Source organism: Felis catus, chromosome A1, assembly GCF_018350175.1.
Source record: "Felis catus isolate Fca126 chromosome A1, F.catus_Fca126_mat1.0, whole genome shotgun sequence".
Classification (NCBI taxonomy): domain Eukaryota; kingdom Metazoa; phylum Chordata; class Mammalia; order Carnivora; family Felidae; genus Felis; species Felis catus.
The window spans coordinates 146,952,258-146,967,073 of NC_058368.1; the positions used below are offsets into that span (position 1 = coordinate 146,952,258).

At 38.6% G+C, this 14,816-nt stretch overlaps 1 long non-coding RNA gene across 1 annotated transcript in view; it reads right to left on the minus strand.

The window, feature by feature from the left end:
- The window catches only part of LOC123379008, a 77,272-nt gene that overhangs the window by 26,352 nt on the left and 36,104 nt on the right, over window positions 1-14,816 (minus strand). The window lies entirely within an intron of this gene.

Consider the following 14,816-nt stretch of genomic DNA (forward strand, 5'->3'; position numbering starts at 1 on the left):
CTTTCCTTTTTCGTGCAATCTTCCCTCATGCATCTAGTCTGATAGCAATCTCAACCCCATCATAATTAGGATAGTTCTTTTTTTTTTTTAAGATTTTTATTTTTAAGTAATCTGTACACCCAACATGGGACTCGAACTTACAACCCTGAGGTCAAGAGTCAGTCGCGGGCTCCACCAACTGAGCCAGCCAGGTGCCCCCTAGGATAGTTATTCTTGATAGTAGTTTGGATTTTAAAATCTTGAAAGGATTCTTGAATTGCTAAATAACTCTACAAAAATGTTTAGTGCAGGAGAAGAGGGAAGTCTACATACCTGCAGGTGTCGGAAGACCAGCAGTGTCTTTAAGAAAAAGCCCTTGAGAGTGGGACTTATCTAGTAAATACTACTCAAATGAAAGGCTTTTGGAGACATGACCAAAGTGGTCCCAGACACAATCCTCTTTCTGACTAGAATACCTGTATTTTTTGTCTGGTTCCCAAATAGGTCTTGTCCCTGGTATCAGACTGCTAGCTCTCTGTACATTATCAATAACTACCCCCCCCCCTTTTTTTTTTTTACTCCTTTTTACCTGTCCCTGTGTTTTCCAGAGGTCTTTGGAATATGGGTCAACATGATATCCATTATATACACATGCAGAGACTTAGCAGCTTCCTTAACTTCATTTTCATCTTGATGATTGTGACAAAAGGCAAAGAAAATGAAACCAAGGGAACACTGGGTTTGAAGGGTACTGAGGACAGATATGCTGGGAACTAATATTAGATACAAAACAAGACACTATTATTTAATGTTCGATCTACAACATGCCAGAATATGCCAGAATACTGAAAACACAGAAACTCATTTTCAATGAATAGTTATTTTATCAAAATCAGACTAAATGAGACTGTCAGAAATGCTGCATCCTCCTAGTAATTTCATATGCCATCTGTACTGTGATCCTTAGCAACGGGTTGTTATTATTAAGTATAAGGTAATGTAAAATGTCTAGAGTGCCCTCATATTCTATGGATAGTTTTAAAAGATAGGCTTTCCATGCTGGCTGCCAAATAAATAAGCAAACAGAAATTATATAAACAGTAAAAAAACAAGCAAAAGTTGTTACATTAACCTCGCTGAACTGTCATTGCTCTTCATGTTCTAAACACTGGTATTGAAGTATATTCCATTTGCTATTTTGCCATCAGATAGGCTCCCTTTGGTGCAGTTCCTGGTACTGTGTAGCATTGCTCAACAATTTAAGTGTTCTCAATATGAAGTGGGCCCAGGGTACAACCCTACAAGCTTACATTCTCTTGAGGAGGATGGAGGGGAGGTGTTTGCTACCAAAACTCAAAGTCTATGTAATGGTCCTCTTCAAGTTGCTCCCCAGGGCCAGCTCCAGACAAAAATGTGAAGCAAGTAAAATGTGCTTTTGGTACTCTAAGCTTTCTCATGTTTATGCTTCCCCATTTGTCAGCATTCACTTCCTTCAGCTTCTTAACCCTGTCAAAATTTACTCTCAGAAAAAGAGCTCCTTCAAGTCTTTTTAACTCATAGTATGAAATTCCATGTGTCACCTCTCCCAGAATGATTTGTATGTTAATTTATAATGCTAATTATAGAATGAAATGCTGTGCCCCTTTTGAGGAATTCCAGGCATCAATGGGCAAGTAAAAAAGGGATTCTGAAAGAAACCAAAAAAAGCCATCCCAGCACTCTGGAATACACCTTGAGTTCACACACACACATACACAGTCACATAAGGTTAGGTAAAAGGAAACACTAACACATATCCCCTCTTCCAGGTATGTTAGGAGGCATAACAACAATCATTTGTATGTTTCTCATTAAATTCTGTACTGCATAAAGTCAGACCCAAGCAAGAGGTCAAGTTATTTCATCAAGGTCACACAACTATTCAATATCAGATCCAGGAAAACAAGCTCGGCCATCATCCAGTTTCTTTTCTCCATGTATTCTAACAATTTTTGTTGATTTGAGTTTGTACTGAAAGTATTAACAGGCCTCATGTCCACACAAAAATATGGAAGAAGCCAAGTGAGAAAAAATGTAAAATCCTCTCCGAAATCCCAGAGGGAAACCAGACTGATATCAATGTCTGAAGTCTTCATTCATTTTTTCCCCATTTCGAAAGAGACACTTCATTTATCATCTTTGTGTCATCTCTTGCTTTGGTTAACGGATGGTGTTACTCTTTGATTACTGACTGATCTTTCATAACTTCCGTGCTATGAGGCATGAAACATTTCGCATTACAAAACATGACCTTCTCACTATGGAGTAACTAAATATTTATTTCCCTGGAAATGTTCAGCAGGGTCTGGGTGCTTTGTTTTCACACTTCCCAACTTTTTCTCTTATATTCATTTCATTATTACTATCAACATTTTGTCATAAATCATTTTCTTGGAGATCATAGGCAAAACGAATCTAGAGTACTTTCATGAATGTTACTGCATTTTATACTCCCTGTGGAAATGAATGTCCAAGGATTAGATGGACTTATAGGTACTCAGCACAGCGAAGAAGCCCCTGAGGAAGTTACTTCTAACTGTTTAACATTCCTTCGTCCTTTGCTCCTCCTTAACTACTTATGTTCATGGCAACAAGGAAACATCAATATAATTCCCTACCTCAATTATTGCTGTATTAAGCTAAGAGTATTTAACACTACTTAAATAGTTGACTTCCATCAGCAAGGCAAATCATAGAGTTTGAGAACTGTTTTCATTAATGTAGCAAGTACTAGTGGCCTATTACATATGCCAGGCACTGTTCTCAAGCTTGGAAAATAATGGTGAGTAAAAGAGGTATCTCTGCTCTCCTACAGATTAATTGGGAGAAAGGTGTTAGTCACATGAGAATGCAGAAGAATGTATGATTAGAAATGGAGGTATGTGCTCTTCAAGAAAGGAAAGGAGAGAGAAGAGTGGGAGGGAGGGAAAGTTTCTATGGGAGCTTGTAACAAAAGATCCTGGTCTAGAATGAGAATTTGAGGGAGAGAAAGCTGCCAGAGAAAGGAACCTCAGAGCTGAGATCTGAAGGATGTGGGAGTGAAATCAGAGAAGCCTGGCATTTGGATAAAGAATGGAATTTAAAAACTGAGAGAAGGCAGTTTGGCCAGAGCTCACAGACCAAGTGAGAGATGGATGATTAATGAGACTGGGGAGATAAGCAAGGGCCAGGCCAGGTAGACATGTGAGCGGAGATGAAGATGTTGTTCTTCACTTCAAGAGCAATGAGAAGCTACTGCAGGGTTTTAAGCAAGGGGGTAAAATGATTGATGTACTTTGCATTTTAGAAAAATTACTTTCTGTTCGTGGCAGATTTTCAGCTTAGTGGAAGGGAACTCATTTACCAATTTTGTTCTCTAATGTGCAATTATTGTTAGGATTTGATGGGAGAAAAAAATGAGGAATGTGGTCTATATAATGCTGTTAAGAATTTCTTTCCTTCTTTCTTTATTTAATACTATCAAGTCTGGCTTTTTCAAATGGAAAAAAAGCTACTTGGAAAAGGAATTCACTAAGTTTCACTTAAAAAACTTTGAATTCTCAAACTGAGTATGAAGACAGAGTGATAAATAATAATCAATGGACAAATACAGATTTATAAGCTAGAAGCAAAATTCTTTCCCAAATGAATATAATGCCATATAGAGAAGACATGACATACTTCCTTATTTACAAAGACATTCTAATTGTCTGTGGGATGTTTTCTCATCCATCTGAGAAATATGGATGTTATATAGAAGTAGGAGATCAAAAGAGCCTCTTTACCCAGATAGAGGTACACAGATAGAGGTAATATTTCACTATGTGCTAAAAAGGGGCTCATATTTGGTGATTTATTCATTTATTAAACACATTTTTATGGACATCAACTCTGTGTCAAGTATTGGTTCTAGAAATAGAGGACTGAAGAGAGAACAGAGTTTCTGTTCTTATGAGGCATATATTTTAGATGGAGTAGATAATAAAGAGATAATAGGGCAATACAGTAAAACCTTGGATTGTGAGTAACCTGTACTGTGCATGTTCTGCAAGACGAGCAAACATTCATTTCTAATAAATTTTAACTTGGTAAAGAGCGATGTCTTGCAATACGAGTAGTTTCTGATGCTGAAAATCACATGATCACTACTGAGACAATGGTTCTTCTCTCTCTTTCTCACTGCGGGATTGTGGGTGATCTTCTCCCATACTCAAATGCTTGGTCTCAGGCTGTGGTGTTTGGCAGAAATCAGTGATTTTTCAGAACATTGGAAGGTGCCCACAACCGGCACTAGTGTATTTTTTGTGCCTTCAAAGCACCTATGGACAGTCCTTTGCTTTTCCATATAAGAGTAAGCTTAGGAATGCTCTGCTTCATTCTAGGTAATTGAATAGGTTCTTTGTTAAAGTTGCACAAAAATAAAGAGATTCCACTGAGCCAATAGATAGCAATGATTTTGTTAGTGATAGGGAAAGTTGTCTCTTATGCAAGAACCCTCTTCTGTCATCTCCCTCACACCAGCCATGAAGGTTTTCAAACGTAAGAGTAGGTTAATTTTTTTGTTTATATTTTGTATTTTCTTTATTATTTTGTATTGTATTATACTATTGTAATCATTTTTATATGAATATTTTTGGCTTGTGGAAGGGATCATCTGAGTTTCCTTCACTACTTAAGGGGAAATTTGCTTTGATATACAAGTGTTTTGGATTACAGACAAGTTTCTGGAGTGAATTATGTTCACAAACTAAGGTTTTACTGTTTATCATATATCATATGGTGCAAACAAAGGGGGGTTGGGATTTCAAGACTGCCACTGGAGGTCTTAGTATATATTTATTTATAATTCATAAATAATTTGTAAATAAAATTTATAACATGCCCACCAGTAAGATTTTTCTCTCAATATACATATACACACATGTATGTATGTATAAATATATGTCTATGTGTACATATGTATTTGCAGAGAATACCTCACTGATGGGGTAGCATCTGAGCTGGTCAACATGCTGACACCGTAAGTCAAACAAATTTTAAAAATCCCTTTCAGGGGCGCCTGGGTGGCGCAGTCGGTTAAGCGTCCGACTTCAGCCAGGTCACGATCTCGCGGTCCGGGAGTTCGAGCCCCGCGTCAGGCTCTGGGCTGATGGCTCAGGGCCTGGAGCCTGTTTCCGATTCTGTGTCTCCCTCTCTCTCTGCCCCTCCCCCGTTCATGCTCTGTCTCTCTCTGTCCCAAAAATAAAATAAAACGTTGAAAAAAAAATTTAAAAAAAAAATCCCTTTCAAAATTTTCTCTTCACTCCTTGGGGCAAGACACACAAGGTCACCTTAATTGTTAGTTTTTTTCAACATATGTTTTCTTGGTACTTGATATTGAACAATCACGCCACTACTACCTCACCTCCAATCTGCCATCCCCTCTTCTGCATTATTCGTAATTGCTTATGGCTTATCTACTTCTGGCTCTGCCTGGAGTGCCTACTATTTGATGATTCTGGATGCTATGAATAGCATGTTTGGGCAAAGATCCACTTCATTTGCAACACACTTCAATTATAAGAAAACTTTTAAAACTAATGTTTCCTTGCTAATTCCTTTCTCATACTTGGTTTTCTCTTTTTTTTGTTTAGCAGATGTGTTTTCATTACACACCCATTTGGCAATTTTGAAACAAGTTCACAACAGAGCCCATTTTCTAAACAAATCTGCACAAATATGCAAACTGTGAACATGACATTCAGCTCTACAGCTGCAACCACCAAAGAATAAATAGTTTTTAAGAATTACCATGAGATTGAAAATTAAAATTCATATTCAGGGCAGTATCATCAAACACTATTACCTGTCTTGATTCCCAGAAAATGTTATCATATTTATTTATAATAGCAGTGATTTCAAAGTATTTTAAAATGTACTTCTTTAGTTTACTAGTATGAAATATGAAAATATGTCAAGTCAAATCTAAGCACATTTTAAAAATTACTTTCATTGCTTTTAAAGTTGCAAGTCTATCATGGGCTATCCTATAGAACTCTCTGTAATGGATTCAATTATTCAAAGTACTCATGTGAGTTTGTATTACAAGCTTTATCTACTGTTAATAAATGAGTTCCCTGATAAAAACAATGTGAGTGAAATACTAATCTGAAGTTATTTTATATCAGAATGAGGAAGCAAAGATAAAAAAAAAAAAAAGGTCGCAAGGCACACTCAAACTGGCATTCAAGATGTAACTGTTTCTTGTGTACAAACAAGTACACTGATAGCATAGGGTCCCCGATTCTCCTTCTAGATCCTTAAGATTCAAAAAGCACATGGAAATAACAAGTCCTCCCTCAGTTTCCCTAGCTTTCAATAATGTTTTTTATATTCAGCAGTATGCTAAGGAAAATCATTAAGTTGACATCTTACTAGGGCAGTGATGTCCATTTATTACATGGAATTCAACTCTTCCATTTGTAAGGAATAGGAGGGAACCAAGATGGCTGAACATCATGGAAGTTTTTTTGCCTTTGTCATCCCTGAAATGTAGCCAGATCAACACCAAACCATCTTGCACACCTAGAAAACTGATTTGAGGATTAACACAACAATCTGCACAACTTGAACCACACAACTCTGCAGGTACCTGACGTGGAGAGGTGAACTGGGGGAGAGGGAATCTGCAGAGGGCAGGGAGCTAGTTTTGCTTGTGGAGACAGGACGGAAACGGGCAGAGTATGGGAAAAGCAACATTTGCCCCACCAAAAGCAGCTGGAGAGAAAGAGGAAGAGTGGGAACATCTGCAAAATAGTGGACAGAAAAGGGAGAAAGGAGAGGGTTTAAATTCTATGAAGACTCTATAAACAGGGGGAGTGCAGAGTCTGAGGCTCTGTAGCTTGATACCTGGCAGTGCTCTGGTGGGAAGGGTGAACCCCCAGGAGCAAAGATGGAGGTCCAAGAGGTCCTCTGGTCACATGGAGAGAGGTGGTTCCCCTCCTGGGAAGACATTTGGTAGAGCCTGTATGGCCACCGCACAGGCAAGGGTCCACGTGGACACCAGACGTCCACATTCACTGGTGTTGGAACAAGAATGATGGGGATGAAGCTTTGTGCCAGATGTGTGTTGTGATTTTCTCGAGTCCCTAAAACAGTGCTGCTACATGTGTGAACTTTTTTGGGGGTGGGATAGTGCCCAGCTGCAGTCTCTACATATTGGCAGCAGCATGGTTGCACAAATATTCCTGGGGGCAGCCGGTACCCTGCCATTGCTCAACAAGAACCAGCCCCAAAGGGACTGAGAGGGTCAAGGCTGCAGTCCCTCAGAAGTGAGAGGTTGAGAAACACCACCCCATCTGAGATAAAACTCAGGAGGGAAGTGCCTCCTGGCAGCCTGACAGCTTTGTCACAGACAGTGTAGGTGTGGGGAGTACATGGAATCTGTAGACAAAGGAGGGGTGCTTGATTTACAGTCTGGGAAAGCACAGAGTTCTGAAACTAGAGACTGGCTAGCGGGGTGATGCCATTTTCACCCCTCTCGCGCATGTGCATACATGCCTACACCCACTGCAACAATCCACCGCAGTAAGCTAAGCAGCACCATCTAGTGGAGAATGGAACAATTACCCTAAGCCTCACCCAACTGGGCAACCACACTCTTGAGGAGCACAAGTGTCTCCACCTGCTTACTTTATGGATTATAAAGTGCTTCATAATTTGACTTCTAGGGGAAAATGGATGTAATTTCAATCATATTTCACTCTGTTCGCTGCTCCATCTATTAATTTTTTTCCTTTTTCTTATTCTTGAATATACAAAGAGAAAACTTATTTTTATTTTCCATTTTTATATAAAAAATTTTCCTTAATATTTTTCTATTATATTTTTCACTTTTTTGTAATTCTATTTTTAAATTCTATTTTACTTTTATCATCTCATCTTATTCTATTTTATTGTATTCACTTTTCAAATTTCAACTGTTTTCCTTTTTTCCTTTATATTCTTTTCTTTCCCTTTTTTCTTTATTTTATCAAACTTCTTTCAACAACCAGACCAAAACATACCTAGTATCTAGCATCCTTTATTTGCTTGTTTTATGTTTTTTTTTAATTTTTTAATTTTTATTTTTTTACTTTATTAATTTCTTTTCTTCCTTCAAAATGACAAAATGAAGGAATTCCCCCCAAAACAAAGAACAGGAAGAAATGACAGCCAGGTACTTAACACAGATACAAGCAATGTGTCTTAAGCAGAATTTAGAATCATGATAGTAAGAACACTAGCTGGGGTTGAAAATAGATTACAATCCCTTTCTGTGGAGATAAAAGCTAGTCAGGATGACATAAAAAATGCTATACCCGAGCTGCAATCTCAAATGAATGCCACAGTGGCAAGGATGGATGAGGCAGAGCAGGGAATCAGCAATATAAAGGACAAACTTATGGAGAATAATGAAGCAGAAAAAAGAGGGAGACTAAGACAAAAAAGCACAATGTAAGAATTACAGAACTCAGTGAATCATTAAAAAGGAATAACATCAGAATCATAGGGTTCCCAGAAGATGAAGAGAGAGAAAAAGGGGTAGAAGGTTGATGGAAGGGAATCCTAGCAGAAAACTTTCCTAACCTGGGGACACAGGTTAGACACAGACATCCAAATCCAGGAAGAACAGATAACTCCTATTAGATTCAACAAAAACAACCATCAACAAGGCATATCATAGTCAGATTCAAGAAATACTCAGGAAAGGAAAGAATGATGAAAGCAGCAAGGGAAGAAGTCCTAACCGACAAGGGAAGACAGATCAGGTTCACAGCAGACCTATTTACAGAAACTTGGCAGGCAAGAAAGGAGTGGCAGGATATACTCAATGTGCTGAATCAGAAAAATATGAAGCCAAGAATTCTTTATCCAGCAAGGCTGTCATTCAAAATAGAAGGAGAAATAAAAACTTTCCCAGACAAACAAAAAGAGAAGGACTTCATGACCACTAAACCAGCCCTGCAAGAAATTTTAAGGGGGACACTCTGAGGGGAGAAAAGATGGGGGAAAAAAGCCAAAAGCAACAAAGACATAAAGGCCCAGAGACCACCACCAGAAACTCCAAATTTACAGGTAACATAATGGCAATTAATCCATACTTTCAGTACTCACTCTAAACATCAATGGATTAAATGCTCCAGTCAAAAATCATAGGGTAATAGCATGGACAAGAAAACAAGATCCATCAATATGCTGTATACAAGAGACCCATTTTAGACCTAAAGACACCTTCAGATTCAAAGTAAGGGGATGGAGAACCATCTATCATGCTAATGGTCACCACAAGAAAGCCAGAGTAGCCATACTTTTATCAGACAATCTATACTTTAAAATATGGAGTGTAACAGAGATGAAAAAGGGCATTATACCATAATTAAGAGATCCACCAAGAAGACCTAACAATTGTAAACATTTATGCCACCAACATGGTATCATCTAAATATATAAAAGTAATCACAAACATAAAGAAATTAATTCATAATAATACCATAATAGTAGGGGACTTCAACACCCCACTTACAACAATGGAGAGATCATCTAAACAGAAAATCAACAATGAAACAGTGGCTTTGAATGACACACCGGCTCAATGGACTTAACAGATATATACAGAACATTTTATCCTAAAGCAGCAGAATACACATTCTTTAAGTGCACATGAAACATCCTCCAGAATAGATCACGTACTGGGACATAAATCAGCCCTCAACAAGCACAAAAAGACTGAGATCATACCATGCATATTTTTAGACAACAATGCTATGAAACTCAAAATCAACCACAAGAAAATATTTGGACAAATACTTGGAGACTAAAGAACATCCTACTAAAGAATGAATGGGCTAACAAGAAGTGAAAGAGGAAATTAAAAAGTACATGGAAGCCAAAGAAAATGATAATACCACAGCCCAAAACCTCTGGTATGCAGCAATGGCAGTCCTAAGAGGGAAGTATATAGCAATCCAGGCCTTCCTAAAGAAGGAAGAAAGGTCTCAGGTACACAACCTAATGTTACATCTTCAAGAGCTGGAAAGAGAACAGCAAATAAAACCCCAAACCAGCCAAACACAGGAAATAATAAAGATTAGAGCAGAAAGCAATACTATGGAAACCAAAAACAAACAAACAACAACAACACAAACCCCAGTAGAACAGGTCAATGACACCAGAAGCTGGTTCTTTAAAAGAATTAACAAAATTGATAAACCCCTAGCCAGTTTTATCCAAAAGAAAGAGGAAAAGACCCAAATAAATAAAACCAAGAATTAAAGAGGAGAGATCACAACCAACACAGCAGAAATAAAAGCAATAATAAGAGAATATTATGAGCAATTATATGCCAATAAAATGGGCAATCTGGAAGAAATGGAAAAATTCCTAGAAATATATAAACTACCAAAACTGAAACAAGAATAGAAAATTTGAACAGACCCATAACCAGTAAAGAAATTGAACTAGCAATCAAAAATATCCCAAAAAACAAGAGTCTAGGGCCAGATGGCTTTCCAGGGGAATTCTACAAACATTTAAAGAAGAGTTAACACGTATTCTTTTGAAGCTGTTCCAAAAAAATAGAAATGGAAGGAAAACTTCCAAACTCATTTTATGAAGCCAGAATTACCTTGATTCCAAAACCAGACAAAGACCCCACTAAAAAGGGTAACTAGAGACCAATTTCCCTGATGAACATGGAAGAAAAATTCTCAACAGGATACTAGCCAACCGGATCCAACAATACATATAAAATACCAGTACTCATCCAAACAAGTGCCCTCCTTAATGTCCATCACCCATTTAGCCCATCGCCCCACTCAAGACTTCTCCAGCAACCTTCAGTTTTTTCCCTGTATTTAAGGGTCTCTGATGGTGTGTTTCCCTGTTTTTATATTTTTCCTTCGTTTCTCCTATGTTCATCTGCTTTGTTTCTTAAATTCCACATATGAGTGAAATCATATGATATTTATCTTTCTCTAACTTATATTGCTTACTTCCATCCCTGCTGTTGTTAATGGCAAGATTTCATTATTTTTGATTGCCAAATCCTTTTTAAAATCTAGATATACACAAAAAATAAATAAATCTCTATATATTTTTGAAATGGACAGAATTTCAGTGGTTCCATTTTATACACGAGACTCTTATATCTGTCTAGATTAATCAGGAATAACTTCCTTTTCCAGAAGTGGGTTATTTTCTTTCAAATGTTAAGTCTATGGGAACAGGAACTTGTCTCATCCCTATATTGTCTCTTGCATGACATCATTGGTGCTACCCCTGATAAGCAAGACCTGGAGATGAGAGGATGTCCCCTGCCAAGGGTTGATAACCTAACAAAGTCTACTCATTTCCTAGTTGAGTTGATTCTTTCCTCTCAGATAAGATGATCTGGAATTGAGGAAACTGTGTGCCACGAGGGACAACCAAGAGTCCAGTGAATCAATGACATCTAGGCTGAGCAAATTTGCCAAACCAGTAGGTGTAGTATATGCTAACTTTGTGAATGCTTCATTTCTCTTGGAGGGCAGAAAAACATGGCACCTAGCTCTGCATGGCTATCATTCACACCCACTCCTGGACTTGAATTGGCACAAAAGAAGTATACATTGTTACTGAAAATACATATAATCTAATAGTCTTAGGAGCTGGGAAGCAACAGCAAATAAGAGAGGAGGTTCCTGTCCTCAGAAGGCAAACTTTTCTGCCTAGAAGCAAACATTTTGGTAGGGCTCTTCTTACCCTTGATCGGTTGCTGAAAAAAATATATATCTCAGCAAAGAGGAAATCTTCCCTTTGGGTTAGGGCCTGTTAAAATCACCTGTCTTATGTCATCCCAAAATGCTGCTATGGGCTAACCAAGTTGTAGCCACACAAAACCTCTTCCTGAACTACCATGCTTTCCTTTGCTTAGATGACTTTGCACCTACTGTTTTCCTAGAAATCTAGTCATTCTTCTAGGATATTTTCAACCATTGCTTTCTTTGCAGAGCCCTCTTCAACTTACCAGAGAGAGCAAATCAGTCCCTCTGTTGTATTGCCCTGAGCATTGAAGAAGCCAGAAAGCATAAGCTTTCCTTTCAAGGAGTCAGAATTGAGAATGCTTAGGTTTGAAGACCAGCTCTGCTACACTTTGCTGTTTGATAATGAAATAGTTGTATAAACTCTCCAGGCTTCAATTTCCTCAACTAAATTAGAGAATAGGTTTACTGGGCACATTTGTGAAATAACCTACTTAACCATATAGTAAGCACTCAATTCATTAGCTAAAAATATATTAGTGATTGCTTTCATTCTTTGGTGGTGTAATTACTTGCTATATATCAGGCTATTTTTGTGTGTGTGAATCTTTCAAAGAAGATTTAAAAACCCAATTTAGAACATTTCTCACCTCTGCTCAAACTCTTACAGTGGCTCCCTTCTCATTCAGAGTAAAAGTGAAAGTCATTACAATAACCTATAATAAGACACTAGGGAATCTGTCCCCTTTTACCTCTCTGTCCCCACCTCCTACTCCTCTTTCTGTCCCATACGCTACTCCAGCCATTCTGGCTTCCATGCTGTTCTTCCACTTTACCAATCTCCTGTCTCTGAGCTTTTGTGCTCATTCCCTTTCCCTGGAATGATCTTCCTGCAGCCATCCTCCCTGATTCCTCTTTTACCTCCTTCACCATCTTTTCAATGGAGAACCATTCTTCCCTGTCACTTGCAATTGGTGTATGCCTCCCAACATTACTCTTTAGTCCATTTTCTTGCTTTATTTTTCTTTACAACACGTGTTATTGCTGTGTATCCTGTTTATTGTCTATTCCTCCCCCTAGAACTTACATCATAGGGTAGAAATTTGTGTGTCTTTTACTCACGACCAAAATGTTGAGTATCTTGAGTAGTGCCTGGCATATAGGAGATATTCAGTAATTATTGTTGGGGAAAAAAAAGTCATCTTCCTCCTGCCCCCAGAGTCCCTCCACAGTTTCATTTATAGCAGATATTCTGTAGCTACTAATTTGTCTTACGCAAAAACCTTGCAGTAGGTGAGCAAAGTTAATAGGTTACCTAATCAGTTTTTATCTTTAACAATGACTATAAAAGATGATTTCCTCTGTGGACAAGTCTTTCTACTCCATGGAACTACAGATTCTCACTGTTCACATCAGAATCATTTCAGAAACCCCTCATGAAAGTGTTTCTTATTTAATGATTGCCCCCTATAATTCTTTTCAGCTAGAGAGTGTAGAAAATTTTATCTGACATTAAGGTGTGTGTGCTTTTCCCCCTGACTCTGGAAGCATGAAAGAAGGTATAACTTACCCTTGAAGTTTGAAAATTTTTAATTTGGACTTCCAAATTATAAGAACTTTTCAGGAGGTTTAGATGACACATGCTAGTTTCCAATCAAGCACCAATGTCATATTTAAAAGGGGTTAAAACAACTAATTCTAGTGTAGTATCAGATTGAAGTTACCATTTATAGGAGTTGGCTTTCCCATTACTCCACTCCTATTACCATTCAAGAATTAAGTCTATAGCCAGGTTTTTTTTATTCATTTGCTCTCATTTGCTGACTATTTTTAAAGATAAATTGTATAGATTTTGAGGGGCCAACATGGTGAAGTAGGGCGATCCCAAGTTCTCTTGTCTCCCAAACAAAGCAATATTGAGGCCAAAGGAATTTGAACTCCAAGAGTCCAGGCAGAAAAGTGACAAAGATGCTTCCAGGGACCTACTAGGACAACCTGATAGGCCACAGGTGCGTGGTTGTGAACTTTGAGAGATAAAAGGAACAGAGGGAAAGGATCCCCTTCTGCGAAGAGACAAAGAGAAGAGAAAGAGAGGCTGTGGAAGTGTAGGCCTGTATCTGGACAAGAGAAAAATCACAGAACTGGAAAGAGAAAGATCCAATCTCTAAATGAGGGGCTTTCTCTGTACTGGGGCCGGCTGCCTTGTTCATGCACCTGGGGAGGAGGAAAGCCAGCCCTGGGCTCGGTAACTAGTTCAGAGGTGCAGTCCTCAGTGGGAGAAAACAATCCCCTCCTTGGAGTTCTGTGGCAAGAAAATATATATCCACTCAATGGAGTGAAACGTCCCCGAAACAGGGGTGGATGGAGTGGGAACCTGAAACACATTGGGGTTTAAATCCTAGCCAAGGGCCAGGGAAGCACAGGACATGCTTGTTTGTGCCCACAGCACAGTGAGCTCATTCCCTTTCCCTTGTTTGTGTCCGCAGCACAGTGAGGGCAGCCTGAACAGAATGGTTTGGGACCCCCAGTCCATGGAAAGAGAGTGGGATGTTTGCATTTTTCTCCCCATTACCAACAAGGTAGGACTTCAGGGAATGGAGAGTGGACCCACAGTGGAGGCGGGACCTGCCTACACCAAACTACATCCCTCCACGCCTGGTAACTGCCTATTTCCAAGAGTGGGATTGTAGCTGACAAACCAGACAGCCCCTCCTCCAGACCAGCACTGTTGCATTGTCTGATTTAATTCTTGGACAACTCTTATTATATAGATATATTCTTCCTTCCTTTTCTCCTCATCTCTTCCCTTCTCTAGTCTGGTTACTCTGGTTATTGGTTTGTTTAAGCAGACATATTTAACCTATTCTCTTGATACATGTTCTACACCTCCTTTATTTCCCTTTCTTTCTCTCTCTCTGGATTAAGCCACATAGTTTCTCTGGTCAAATTTTATTTTCTCTTATTTTCCTCCACCCCTGTCATTTCTCCCTTTGTATGGGATAAGGCCTCTTCCATCAACCCTCCCTCCACCTTATTGTTTACTTGTAGCTGATGTTTATG